This window comes from Bos taurus, chromosome 3 (genome assembly GCF_002263795.3).
Source record: "Bos taurus isolate L1 Dominette 01449 registration number 42190680 breed Hereford chromosome 3, ARS-UCD2.0, whole genome shotgun sequence".
Taxonomy (NCBI): Eukaryota; Metazoa; Chordata; class Mammalia; order Artiodactyla; family Bovidae; genus Bos; species Bos taurus.
The window spans coordinates 24,790,131-24,805,151 of record NC_037330.1 but is presented as its reverse complement, the minus strand read 5'-3'; the positions used below and the strand labels follow the sequence as shown (position 1 = coordinate 24,805,151).

Sequence of the window (15,021 nt, the reverse complement as noted above, 5' to 3'; positions counted from 1 at the left end):
TATTATATTGTATATACACACATATAATGGAATACTATTGAGTCATAAAGAAGAATAAAATTTTGCCACTTGCAGCAATATGCATGGATTGGGAGGCTATTATGGTAAGTGGAATAAGTCAGACAAAGACAAGTACTGTTTGGTTTCACTTATCTGTGGGATCTAAAAAATCAAACAAATGAATTAATTTACAAAATAGAAACAGACCCACAGATATAAAGAACAAACTAGTCGTTAGCACTAGGGCTTCCCGGGTGGCTCAGTTGGTAAAGAAGCCACCTGCAATGCAGGAGACCTGGGTTGATCCCTGGGTTGGGAATATCCCCTGGAGGAGGGCATGGCAACCCACTCCAGTATTCTTGCCTGGAGAATCCCCATGGACAGAGGAGCCTGGTGGGCTACAGTCTATGGAGTTGTAAAGAGTTGGACACGACGGAGCGACTGAGCACAGAACAGTGGTTAGCAGTGGGGAAACAGGAGGGGGAGGGACAATAAAGGGATAGGAGGTTAAGAGGTATAAACTATTATGGATAAAATAAGCTACTAGGATATATTGTATCACATGGGGAATATAGCCAATATTTTATATAATCAATATTTTATATTATTACTATCATATATAGCCAATATTTTATAACTATAATAGGAATATAACCTTTAGTAATTGTGAATCACCATATTGTACACCTGTAACTTACATAACTTACTATAGCCTGCCAGACTTCTCTGTCCGTGGAATTCTCTAGGCAAGAATATTGGAGTAGGTAGCCATTCCCTTCTCCAGGGGATCTTCCTAACCCAAGGATCAAACCCAGGTCTCCTGCACTGCAGGCAGATTCTTTACTGTGTGAGCCACCAGGGAAGCCCAACTTACATAATACAGTATATCAACTATACTTCAATTTTTAAAAAAGAGTGAAAAAAACAAACCAAAAAACCCAAGAAACATTACTGGGGAAAGTCCTTATTGAAAACTTGTTTATCAGTGGCTATCATTGAGTCAATAAAGGATAAATGAGATGTAGTCCCTTCCATCCTAGACATTCATGTAGAGAAATAATTACAATACATGGAAAGCTAGCAGGCAGCAGCAGCGGCAGAGTGGTCTAGCTCTGCTTAGGATGTGACCCTCTGGCTCTATGCCACTCTGAGATTTGTCATCTCCTAGGCACAATTACAAACCAGGAAAATGTTTTAAACAAGATTTTGGTGTTTTCCCTCTCATCAAAGTATGGTAAAAGAAATCTCCTTAATGTCAGTGCACATTAGATTCCACAGTCAGATATACTGTAACCTTTCTGTGTGTGTTGTTTTTTTTCCCCCCTCTCTTCTTTATTTTGGGTTATTGAGCAGAAGCTGACTAGCTCCAGTCTGTTCTTTCAGCCTGAAAACCCAGTCCTTCAGGGTTGCCAGACCTAAGGGACAGATATCCAACATGGAAACTCTTGAAGGGGGTGGCATCACTCACTGAGGGGTCCTCAGTTGGGAAACTCAGGGACGACAGAATCCTTTCCTGGTTTCTATTCCTCCATTTGCCCTGTTTTATGGGAATAGGAGACTCACTGAGGCAGCTGGGGTATGTGTGTTAGCAGCTAACAGGGGCAAAAACTGGCACTGAAAGGAACTACTTCCAGGGAGGAGATCCTATTTCCACCATTACCACTTTCCTAGGACTTATTCAGCACCCAGGCTCTGGGAAGATTTATGAGCTGCTTAAGACATTCATGTTTACTTACTGCTGATCATTGGAAATTCAAGGGTGAGAACCAGATTGTTAGTAGTCAGGGAGCCCTCTGTTCCAGGCCCGTGGGCTCTGTACACCCCCTTAGGTTTATCTCTCTATGCTTTGCTTCACAGCTCCCCCTGAGGCACATGCCACAGATTTCCTCCTGGGCTTTACTTGAATTGGCCAAAATTTCGTAAATGTGCAACAGATTGGGAGAGCTAGAAAATAATCAAATAACCTGGACAAGAACTCATATTTGTGAAGTAGTTTACGGTTTACAAGGTACATTCACATACATTATCACCTAGTTCATTTGTTCATTCATCCATTCATGCATTCCTACCTCATATATTTACCAGACACCAAATGTGTGCCAAGAGTTGAATCTTGCCCCTATATCTTACCAAATAGAAAATACTGCTTAATTTCTGCAGGCCTGTATTTAATTCTGTAAAATCTATTTATTTAACACTTTTGAAACAACTACACTGTGCAAAGCATTACATCTGGTATAAAGAGTAGTTAATACGTGTGAAAAATATAAAAATCAATAAATTGGGGTAAAGACAATAAAGACATGATCTAGTGAAGGAAGTGGATGTTATACAAATAAAACAAAGAAATGCAATGGGGTGGGGAGAAGGAAGGGAATTAAATAAGGAATCCAAGCTCCTAGGTGTCAAACTGAAACGAAGCTTGAAGTTGAGGTGCAGTGGTACTAATTTTCAATTCTGACTAGGAAACACAAGCAGCATTGTGCTATGCTTAGTTGCACAGTCGTGTTCAACTCTTTGTGAACCCATGGACTCTCCGTCTATGGGGATTCTCCAGGCAAGAATACTGGAGTGGGTTGCCATGCCCTCCTCCAGGGGATCTTCCCGACCCAGGAATCGAGCCCTGGTCTCCCGAATTGCAAGCAGATTTTTAAAGTCTGAGCCACCAGGGAAGCCTAAGAATACTGAGGTGGGTAGCCTATCCCTTCAGAGAGGGCAGTGGCACCCTACTCCAGTACTCTTGCCTGGAGAACCCCATGGTCGGGGGAGCCTGGTGGGCTGCAGTCCATGGGGTCGCGAGGAGTCAGGCACGACTGACTGACTTCGCTTTCATTTTTCTTTCGCTTTCATGCATTGGAGAAGGAGATGGCAACCCACTCCAGTGTTCTTGCCTGGAAAGTCCCAGGGATGGGGGAGCCTGGTGGGCTTCCATCTCTGGGGTCGCACAGAGTCGGACACGACTGGAGCGGCTTAGCAGCAGCAGTAGCAGCCTATCCCTTCTCCAGGGGATCTTCCCCACCCAGGAATGGAACCAGGGTCTCCTGCATTGCAGGTGGATTCTTTACCAGCAGAGCCACCAGGGAAGCCCCACAAGCAGCATTAATACCATCCAAGTCTAGAGTAAAGAGAGTTATACAAAAGAGCTTCTTTAAATATGAAGTGTTGGAGTAGAATAATGGTTATTAAAAATGGACTCCAAGTAAACCAGTGGTATTTTGTTTTGCTTTTGCTACATACTAGAACAGCTTTGCTGTTTTCCTTTATTCACTTTGAACTTCAGGAGTAAGCTATAATTTGAACAAGGATTCCAAAGTTAAAAGAGGAAAGAAAAAAAAAAGCACACAAATTAAAATCTAATTATGAATCTGAAAAAAAAAAAAAAAAAACTATTGGAATAGCTGGCCTCTAACATCTTCTGGCTCTGTTTGTTACCACTACGTTAGCACATCCTTGGGATATTTAGATTTTAATAAGAAAAAAAATACACGAACAAAAAATTTGTAATGAGATTTCAGACATCATGCCAGAAAAGATACGGGGGAGGGGAGGGGCTGCTGAAAACGTCAAATCCCTTCCTCCAAACAACCAGCCTTGTGGTCCACGTGTATTCAATCCTGACCTCAATTTTACGCATTTAACAGTTTTTAATGGTATAAAGATACATTGAGATATGCCTTACCTTAGATAGATCTTTAACTCCTCTTAAGTTTCAAAATTCCTTGCATCACCTGCTCTGGATAAGCACTGAGAAATTTTGGAAACACAAACGTGTGCATTTAGGAACCTCCAGGTTCAGCCTTTCTGCATCCGGGAACTTAGAACACTATGACTCATGGGAAGTCAGGTATTTCCGGTAGGGCTGCGGCCTTCAATACTTTGGCCCGCGGATGCTCCAAACAAGGTGCCCGAGGGCAGTCTCCCATTAGAAGCTGTGTCTGCTACAGCCCAGGTGTGTGCACTCCAGCGTTTTAAAGGTTTTGGGAGGTATGAATTGGAACTTTATCAGACGTAGCATATGAATAATTCATTTATGAAGCCATCAGAACCTCATGGAGTTTAAGCGTGGACCTCTAACTCTCAGAGCAGGGAGCCTCCCGAGCCACAACTGCAGGCTGCGTGCTGAATACCAGCTGGTAAGTTTGTTTCCAAATTAGACACTAGACTTCAGGGTCTTCTTCTTGGGGTCCATACTGAATTGATGTGCCCCAGGAAGGGTTTCCAAGGGACTTAGGGCCCAGGTTTGTGATGCCAGTAAGGAAAATTGAGTTTGGTGTCAGTGGGACAGGCTTTTATTCAATGGTCAGAGAATGGAGAAGGGGAGTTTATACTCTAAAGGCACCTTCTGGAAGGGAGGAAAGTGTGCGTCACCAGAAAGTGGGAAAGAGGGCCGAGAGGGCCAGGAGCAGCTGGCCAAGAGCGGTGCCTCAGGCTCCTTTGCACCAGGCACAGATTATGCCTAGCAGAGTACAAGTCCCCCCTTTTTGGCAGAGGTCTTAGCATGGTGGGAATTAGAGGTACCTTTAGATGCCAACAGGTTTCATATGTGGTTCCTGTGGTCAAATCATAGCAGGTTTAGTCTGGATTTTTGGTTCTGCCTTTTGTGGTATCCTGTTAATTGAACACAATTAGCCTGCGTGTTTAAAAACATTGCTGCACCTGGGGCCTAGCAAGGGTTAACAGTTCAGTCCTGAACCTTCTAAAGGAAATGTTTACTCTCTGGATTCAAGTTTGGCCTCATTTTCTTGTTCTACATGGTTTTTCTGGGAGAACATATGTACATTTTGACTGTTACCAAGTTCTGAACCTTTGACAACCAATAGAAATCTTCATCTGGATGTCCCACAAGTATGCAAATTCAAATGCACAGAAATTTAATATCCGCTTTTTCCCAATGCAGACCGTGTCTCACTCTCCTTTAGAGATCAAACATTAGTCTTTAGAGGTAGAAATATCTTCCTCCTCCGCCCACTCCAGCCCATCTGTTTAGGCAATAAGACCTATGAAGTGTACCTCATAAATGTCTCTGAAATCTTCCTCTTTACTTTATTCATTACTTAAATTTTTTGAGCACCAAGGTGTTCAGTTATATATCCTTATCATGCTTTATAGAAGGTACTTCATAAAGTTTTTTTTAGTTAATTTAAGAATCGTACCCTCAGAATTTTCTTTTCTGTGGTTACCCACTATCACCACTAAAAAAAGAGGGAGAAGAGAAGCAGCAGAAAAGCAGGATTTTCCTTTGGCTAAACATCACATTGGAGAACAGGTAGGAGGCTCAAAAACTGGGGAAAGATTTTTTTGAGGTCTAGATTGAACAACGTTTCCTTATGAAAGCCTGAATATTACAAATGGGGACCACTGTAGCATGTCTGGAGTGATTAGAGAGTTGGTTTGTATCAGATGAGATCAGATCAGTCGCTCAGTCGTGTCGACTCTTTACGACCCCATGAATCGAGCAGGCCAGGCCTCCCTGTCCATCACCAACTCCCGGAGTTCACTCAGACTCACGTCCATCGAGTCAGTGATGCCATCCAGCCATCTCATCCTCTGTCGTCCCCTTCTCCACCTGCCCCCAATCCCTCCCAGCATCAGGGTCTTTTCCAATTAATCAACTCTTCGCATGAGGTGGCCAAAGTATTGGAGTTTCAGTTTTAGCATCCTTCCTTCCAAAGAAATCCCAGGGCTGATTTTCAGAATGGACTGGTTGGATCTCCTTGCAGTCCAAGGGACTCTCAAGAGTCTTCTCCAACACCACAGTTCAAAAGCATCAATTCTTCGGCGCTCAGCCTTCTTCACAGTCCAACTCTCACATCCATACATGACCACAGAAAAAACCATAGCCTTGACTAGAACCTTTGTTGGCAAAGTAATGTCTCTGCTTTTGAATATGATATCTAGGTTGGTCATAACTTTCCTTCCAAGGAGTAAGCGTCTTTTAATTTCATGGCTGCAGTCACCGTCTGTAGTGATTTTGGAGCCCAGAAAAATAAAGTCTGACACTGCTTCCACTGTTTCCCCATCTATTTCCCATGAAGTGGTGGGACCGGATGCCATGATCTTCATTTTCTGAATGTTGAGCTTTAAGCCAACTTTTTCACTCTCCACTTTCACTTTCATCAAGAGGCTTTTGAGTTCCTCTTCACTTTCTGCCATAAGGGTGGTGTCATCTGCATATCTGAGGTTATTGATATTTCTCCTGGCAATCTTGACTCCAGCTTGTGTTTCTTCCAGTCCAGCGTTTCTCATGCTGTACTCTGCATATAAGTTAAATGAACAGGGTGACAATATACAGCCTTGATGAACTCGTTTTCCTATTTGGAACCAGTCTGTTGTTCCATGTCCAGTTCTAACTGTTGCTTCCTGACCTGCATACAAATTTCTCAAGAGGCAGGTCAGGTGGTCTGGTATTCCCATCTCTTGAAGAATTTTCCACAGTTTATTGTGATCCACACAGTCAAAGGCTTTGGCATAGTCAATAAAGCAGAAATAGATGTTTTTTTCTGGAACTCTCTTGCTTTTTCCATGATCCAGCAGATGTTGGCAATTTGATCTCTGGTTCCTCTGCCTTTTCTAAAACCAGCTTGAACATGAGGAAGTTCATGGTTCACGTATTGCTAAAGCCTGGCTTGGAGAATTTTGAGCATTACTTTACTAGCGTATGAGATGAGTGCAATTGTGCGGTAGTTTGAGCATTCTTTGGCATTGCCTTTCTTTGAGATTGGAATGAAAACTGACCTTTTCCAGTCCTGTGGCCACTGCTGAGTTTTCCAAATTTTCTGGCATATTGAGTGCAGCACTTTCACAGCATCATCTTTCAGGATTTGGAATAGCTCAACTGGAATTCTATCACCTCCACTAGCTTTGTTCGTAGTAAGGCCCACTTGACTTCACATTCCAAGATGTCTGGCTCTAGGTCAGTGATCACACCATCGTGATTATCTGGGTCGTGAAGGTCTTTTTTGTACAGTTCTTCTGTGTATTCTTGCCATCTCTTCTTAATATCTTCTGCTTCTGTTAGGTCCATACCATTTCTGTCCTTTATTGAGCTCATCTTTGCATGAAATGTTCCTTTGGTATCTCTTTGCATTGATCGCTGAAGAAGGCTTTCTTATCTCTTCTTGCTATTCTTTGGAACTCTGCATTCAGATGTTTATATCTGTCCTTTTCTCCTTTGCTTTTCGCTTCTCTTCTTTTCACAGCTATTTGTAAGGCCTCCCCAGACAGCCATTTTGCTTTTTTGCATTTCTTTTCTATGGGAATGGTCTTGATCCCTGTCTCCTGTACAATGTCACGAACCTCATTCCATAGTTCATCAGGCACTCTATCTATCAGGTCTAGGCCCTTAAATCTACTTCTCACTTCCACTGTATAATCATAAGGGATTTGATTTAGGTCATACCTGAATGGTCTAGTGGTTTTCCCTACTCTTCAATTTAAGTCTGAATTTGGCAATAAGGAGTTCATGGTCTGAGCCACAGTCAGCTCCTGGTCTTGTTTTTACTGACTGTATAGAGCTTCTCCATCTTTGGCTGCAAAGAATATAATCAATGTGATTTCGGTGTTGACCATCTGGTGATGTCCATGTATAGAGTCTTCTCTTGTGTTGTTGGAAGAGGGTGTTTGTTATGACCAGTGCATTTTCTTGGCAAAACTCTATTAGTCTTTGCCCTGCTTCATTCCGTATTCCAAGGCCAAATTTGCCTGTTACTCCAGGTGTTTCTTGACTTCCTACTTTTGCATTCCAGTCCCCTATAATGAAAAGGGCATCTTTTTTGGGTGTTAGTTCTAAAAGGTCTTGTAGGTCTTCATAGAACCATTCAACTTCAGCTTCTTCAGCATTACTGGTTGGGGCATGCTGCTGCTGCTAAGTCGCTTCAGACGTGTCCGACTCTGTGGGACCCCATAGATGGCAGCCCACCAGGCTCCCCTGTCCTTGGGATTCTCCAGGCAAGAACACTGGAGTGGGTTGCCATTTCCTTCTCCAATGAATGAAAGTGAAAAGTGAAAGTGAAGTCGCTCAGTAGTGTCCAACTCCTAGCGACCCCATGAACTGCACCTTACCAGGCTCCTCCATCCACGGGATTTTCCAGGCAAGAGTACTGGAGTGGGGTACCATTGCCTTGACTTGGATTACTGTGATATTGAATGGTTTGCCTTGGAAACGAACAGAGATCATTTTGTCGTTTTTGAGATTGCATCCAAGTACTGCATTTCGGACTGTTTTGTTGACCATGATGGCCACTCCATTTCTTCTGAGGGATTCCTGCCCGCAGTAGTAGATATAATGGTCATCTGTGTTAAATTCACCCATTCCAGTCCATTTCAGTTCACTGAGTCCTAGAATATCGGTGTTCACTCTTGCCATGTCTTGTTTGACCACTTCCAATTTACCTTTTTTCATGGACCTGACATTCCAGGTTCCTATGCAATATTGCTGTTTACAGCATCGGACCTTGCTTCTATCACCAGTCATATCCACAGCTGGGTATTGTTTTTGCTTTGGCTCCATCCCTTCATTCTTTCTGGAGTTATTTCTCCACTGATCTTCAGTAGCATATTGGGCACCTACTGACCTGGGGAGTTCCTCTTTCAGTATCCTATCATTTTGCCTTTTCATACTGTTCATGGGGTTCTCAAGCCAAGAATACTGAAGTGGTTTGCCATTCCCTTCTCCAGTGGACCACATTCTGTCAAATCTCTCCACCATGACCCGCCCATCTTGGGTTGCCCCACGGGCATGGCTTAGTTTCACTGAGTTAGACAAGGCTGTGGTCCTAGTGTGATTAGATTGACTAGTTTTCTGTGAGTATGGTTTCAGTTTGTTTGCCCTCTGATGCCCTCTTGCAATACCTACTGTCTTACTTGGGTTTCTCTTACCTTGGGTCTGGGATATCTCTTCACGGCTGCTCCAGCAAAGCGCAGCCATTGCTCCTTACCTTGGACGAGGGGTATCTCCTCACCGCCGCCCTTCCTGACCTTCAATGTGGGATAGCTCCCCTAGGCCTTCCTGCGCCCGCACAGCCATGGTTCCGGGTAACTCCTCTCATCGCTGCCCCTGGCCTCGGGCATGGGTTGCTCCTCCCGGCCGCCCCCCCGGCCTCGAACGCCGGGTAGCTCCTCTCGGCTGTTCCTGTGCCGTCGCAGTCTAGTACTCTCCGACACTGCCTCTGACCTTGGACGTGGGGTAACTCCTCTTGGCCACCGCCCTTTGGGCATGGGGTCCTTCCGGCTTCTGCCCCTGATCTTGGACGTGGGGTGGCTCCTCTTGGCCGCACTATGGCGTGCCTGTTGGTTTGTATAGAGACTTCTTATTTCTCAGAACTGTAAGAGGAGGTATTTTCAGTCAAAAGAGTTTCCCCTGCTCAGTACTTCAATTTGAAAAAGTTATTTGTTTGAAGATTTTGATGTGCATGTGTGTTTATCAGAGAGAGTGGGGAGGGGAGGGAAAGAGAGAGGGAGAAAGTAAAGTATGAATTAGCATGTGATTTTTCCACTTTTAACAGATTTGTGAGTATATTTGCAAATCTCTTCTGTATTATGATTTTGCATATTGTTTCCTTGTGTTTATGTGGGTGTGTTTATTTTATGTGGGAGTGAACTATATAAAAATGTTTGGTTTTCCTGTGAGAAATAATTCAATAGAGTAATGTGTATATGTGCATGTAGGTAGTAGACCAATTAGACTCTAAAATCACTGCAGATAGTAACTGCAGCCTTGAAATTAAAAGACATTTGCTACTTGGAAGAAAAACTATGACCAACCTAGACAGCATATTAAAAAGCAGAGACGTTACTTTACCAACAAAGGTCTGTCTAATCAAAGCTGGTCATCATGTATGGATGTGAGAGTTGGACTGTGAAGAAGGCTGAGCACCGAAGAATTGATGCTTTTGAACTGTGGTGTTGGAGAAGACTCTTGAGAGTCCCATGGACTGCAAGGAGATACAACCAGTCCATTCTGAGGGAGATCAGCCCTGTGTGTTCTTTGGAAGGAATGATGCTAAAGCTGAAACTCCAGTACTTTGGCCACCTCATGCGAAGAGTTGACTCATTCGAAAAGACTCTGATGCTGGGAGGGATTGGGGGCAGGAGAAAAGGGGGATGATAGAGGATGAGATGGCTGGATGGCATCACCAACCTGATGGACTTGAGTTTGAGTGAACGCCGGGATTTGGTGATAGACAGGGAGGCCTGGTATTGCTGCAGTTCATGGGGTCGCAAGGAGTCAGACACGACTGAGCGACTGAACTGAACTGAGTCAAAGCTATGGTTTTTCCAGTAGTCATGTATGGATGTGAGAGTTGAACTATAAAGAAAGCTGAGCACCAAAGAATTGCTGCTTTTGAACTGTGGTGCTGGAGAAGATTCTTGAGAGTCCCTTGGACTGCAAAGAGATCCAACCAGTCAATACTAAAAGAAATCAGTCCTGAATATTCATTGGAAGGACTGATGTTGAAGCTGAAACTCCAATACTTTGGCTACGTGATGCGAAGAACTGACTCCTTGAAAAGACCCTGATGCTGGGAAAGATTGAAGGCAGGAGGAGAAAGGGATGACAGAGGATGAGATGATTGGATGGCATCACCGATTCGATAGACATGAGTTTGAGCAAGCTTCAGGAGTTGATGATGGACAGGGAGTCCTGACATGCTGCAGTCCATGGAGTCCCAAAGAGTTGAACATGACTGAGTGACTGAACTGTGAGATATTGTAAATTTTGAAAGCATATTTATAAACAGATCAGAGTCTATAATTATATTAAATTTCAACATGTATTAATTATCTCAAGGATTTATGAATGAACAACTTTTAGAAGTAATAGATATTATACCTATACAATAATGTATGCATAAATCTTTGCTTTCTTTTCTTTCCAAATTGTGAATTTTGCAGAAAGTATCATACACAGAAATTATAGAAGCTAGAGAAGGTGCCAAAAGAATGACTTCCATAGCATCTTGATTCTTTGGGTGGGATTTGGGCAGGGTGTTCTGTAAGAATTGATGACTCTTGTCCTACATGTGCGACAGTGACCGAGCCCATCTCTTTGTTCCTCCTTGTACTTCTAAAATGAGTTAATGACAGTGAGAAAGCACTTCAACTAGTGACCGTTAGGACTGAAGGCTGAGGTGAGTCTTTAACAATGCCTAAAAGAGAGGGAAGCAGGCTTTCAAGTCGTTTTGAATCTGGGTCTAAATCACAGCTCTGCTGCTTCCCAGCTGTGTGGCTATGAGTACCTGACTCCACTTCTTCAAGTCTTAGTTTCCTCATCTATTCAATGAGGTTAATAACACCTACTTCACCTTTCAGGGTGGTTGTTAGTAAAATGCTCTGTATGGTGTCTGGCAAAGAGGTCAGAGTTCAGGAAATAGTGTTGCCCTTATCAAAAGAAGTGATCAAAATATCAAGTAATGGCCCTGAAAGAGAAGTGCTCACTTTTCATTCCTCTGAGATCAGCTAGGTATGAAGCCAGGTGTGAAGATTCTGAGCTGGGCTGGCTGGCAGGTGATTAAAAAATACATTAAGCCAGGTTGGCTGAGAATATTATTTTCCAGGGACCATAACCCTGTGCATGGTAGAGAGTGGAGAGGTACTTTAGTTATACTGTGCCCACCTCCCTGAAGCTTCCCAGGATCCAGCCTTCTGCCTTTATTGCCAGAACTCAACCCAGTCAGGAGTTGGAGCGGAAAGTCTGTGCTTCCTCCCCCACTTTTAGGGCACACCTAAAAGAAAAGGGATTTGAGCAGAAGCTTTGCATTGTAATGGAAAAGGAAATGGCAGCCCACTCCAGGGCTTTTTTCTTGTTTTCTCTCCTGGAAAACCCCATGGACAGAGGAGCCTGGCAAGCTACAGTCCATGGGGTCACAAAAGAGTCTGACATGACTTAGCAACTAAACAACAGTTGCATTGTGAATAGGCTGCCCATGCTTCTTAGTAAACAGTAGGTTTTATTTAGAGCAAACAAAAGAAAACTTGCATGAGACAAAATAGGAATGTGTGTGAGCTGAGTCTGGGATTCAGCAAGTATCTTGATTCCTGCAAAATGGAGCCAGTGTGAGCTCAGCATGGTACTTAAGGCCAGTATCATATTTAATCAATTGAATCATTAATTACTTTGAGAAGCAAGAACACTTAATTTCTAGTTCATGTGTAGTTTAAAAGGGGGAATGCAGTACATATGGTTCTGATTCAATTAGACTTATATCATCAAAATAGATTCTTTTTTTTTTTTTTTTTAAGTGATATCTTGGCCAAGAAATTCAATGAGTCTTTTAAACAAGCGGTTTAAGCCTTATTTCTTTAAAACAGGAAGTCATATTTGACTTTGGCTAAGCCATTTCCTCTGGACAAGTTTTAGGAATGGCTAAGTTTTGGACACTTGCAAATCCTAAGTTGGTTTCAGTCATGCAGAAACTGGGTTTTGAACTTCAGAGCAAACTCTCAGACCCTCGGAGTGGTGACCATGTTGCTCAACAGTTAAGCTCTTTGCAAATAACCTCCTGCTGGGCATAATGATATATTCTAGAAAAGCTCTGATTCTTTCTTGCTTGCTTTCTTTTCTGCCTGCCTACTGCTCAGTCTCAGTCACATCCCTACCAGTTGGTCATTTTAATTCCACTAGTCACTTGAACTGTAGAAGCCTCGTATTTTTAATGCTCTGCTCTAAGGTTCTTTTCAGTTTGAAAATGCAGGGTTTCTGGAGCTCTATAATCAGTACACATTTAGAACCATGCTGTCAAGGTACGATTTCAAATTTAGGTTAAAATACTAGAACTCAGTAGCTATTCTCTACTAGGACACATTAGCTGTTTGACCTTGGGAAAATAATTAAAACTCTAGGTCTCAATTGTATCATCTGTAGTTATCTGAGATGTAATGAAGGGCCCACCACAGTATCTGGCTCAAAGTAATCACATGTATCTTTATTCCTTTGTTTTCTCCTTCCTTCCTCTTCCTATCTTTCTCTCTCTTTTTTTTCCTCTTCACTTCTTTCCCTTTTTTCCCTACTTCTGGTCTTCCCATCATACTTTTATCTTTTTATAATGTGAAGATTTTTACTGTCTTATACCATTTTTTTCCAAAAGATTCATATGTGTGATTTCATCTCCTGTAGTTGGTGAGCTGTTAGAGGATTGAACAATTACTTCTGTTTGATCATCTCTGCATTGCCTCATCAAGGGTCCCGAGGATGGTCATTCCTAGGTTAGTGCTATGACTGGGCTGGCCTTAATGATTTTGACAGCTGTTCATACTTATAGACAGGTAGATTCTGTGAAAGAGCTCATCTTTTTTACTGCCTTGTTCAACTTATAGTTATCGCATCACTTTACTTAATCCATACAACATGGATTCTTGGTGTTTTGAAGCTATCACATCACTTTAATCCATAAAACATGATTTCTTGGTGCTGGTTAGATTCTGTACTTCTTAGGGTAAATTTATATTCTTTGAGAAAAGGTCATGCAAAGACCTGAATATATTTTTAACTGTAACACTGCTAATGAAATTTAAATCCCAAGAAAATCAGAAAACTGAGGGTCAGACATGAGACCAATGAAGCAAGACTTATTGCCCTTCCATGAATACTCTACAAATCATTTTGAGACTATATTTAGGCTGTAAAATTTAGACCTTCTAATGCCTGGATTATTTAAAGATGTTTTGATCCTTACAAAATGTGAATCAGGACACTCTTTAGGGATTAAATTTAATAAAAATGTCTTTTTTCCCTTTTAGCAGTTCCTGTACCTATATGATAAAAAACATTTCAACTGCACTTTCCTGCCAGATAAACTGTCTAGTTCAGAATTCAGCATTTTAGACTCTTCATGTAAGTAGTGCCTCTAAGAGTAATGCTTCTCAAACTTTAATGTACCTGTAAATAAACTGAAGATCTTTTTAAAATATAGGTTCTGATTCAGTGGGTCCAGGATAGGCCTTAAGATTTCTGCATTTCTAGTAAGTTCTTAGGTGATGCTGAGGCTGCTGGTCTACTGACCATACTTTAAGTGTAATAGCTAAGTCTTAGATAACTAAGCATTTGGATCAACTTGAATCTCAAATTACACACTTCATGATAAGTGTTCCTGTGAGCTTTCATGACAATATGGACCTTAATATCTCTTTATAGATTGGAGAGGTAGTAGCCTATGGTCTTCCTTGCTTTGGGAGAATTTTTTAAGGAATCTGTAAGATCATCAGAGCCTATAAAACCATAATCTTAGAACTTAAGTATATTTCTCTTTGGACTTTGCTTTAAATATGTTTAGTGCTTTAGAAAAGGTCTCAGCTGCCAAAGTTTTGCCACCTCCTTATCTATATTTCTGCTGAGCCATAATGGTGTAGCTGATGGATCCTCAACTTATCCAAGGGTGATGAAGTCAGAGCTTATGCTGTATATTAGATCACCAGCTCTACCTAATGGTGCGTGTACACAAATCCTGTTTAGGTTTTGATTTTAATCAGGACATTTTAGTAGGAGATGATGAGAGTAATATAGAAAGTTTACAAGCTTTGGTCAAGGAGCCCCACATGTCTGTGTTTCAGTACCCTTCTCTGTAAAATGGGTACTAGAAATTTGCAGGGTTGTTATAAGAATTAGAGATAACTTTAGAGTGCCTGCTAGAATGAATGGTAGGTATTACTATTGACATTAGTTATATTTGTCATTCAGCATACCTGATACAATTGTCCAAGATAACTGGGGACAGTAGTGAACCTGTTTGTTATTCAGATCTAATTCACTGTATAGATCTGGCTAGAATAAAGATAGTGAATTCTGGTATTGAAACTTAAATAGTTTATTGTGTCAGTGCTCTCATTACAATTGCATTTAAGATCATTCAGTATAATATATCGATATTGACCAGGGCTTTAAAAAGCCACATTAAAGTTGAATGATAACCAATAAAAGTAGTTCATATAATTGTGTTTTGTAATTGGTGAATGTGTTTTTAAAATATGCTTCTAACACTCTTACCAGATGAAAGTAGGTAAAGGTTATTTGATGGGCGTTTTAGC

The 15,021-nt window shown here is 41.8% G+C and overlaps 1 long non-coding RNA gene across 1 annotated transcript in view; it reads left to right on the top strand.

The window, feature by feature from the left end:
- Window positions 1-3,788: 3,788 nt before the first annotated feature.
- LOC132344987 (uncharacterized) overlaps window positions 3,789-15,021 on the top strand; it is a 30,571-nt gene continuing 19,338 nt past the window's right edge. The window contains exons 1-3 of the long non-coding RNA XR_009494086.1: window positions 3,789-4,133; window positions 13,115-13,203; window positions 13,738-13,831. This is a non-coding gene — a long non-coding RNA (uncharacterized lncRNA). The remainder of the gene's footprint in view (window positions 4,134-13,114; window positions 13,204-13,737; window positions 13,832-15,021) is intronic.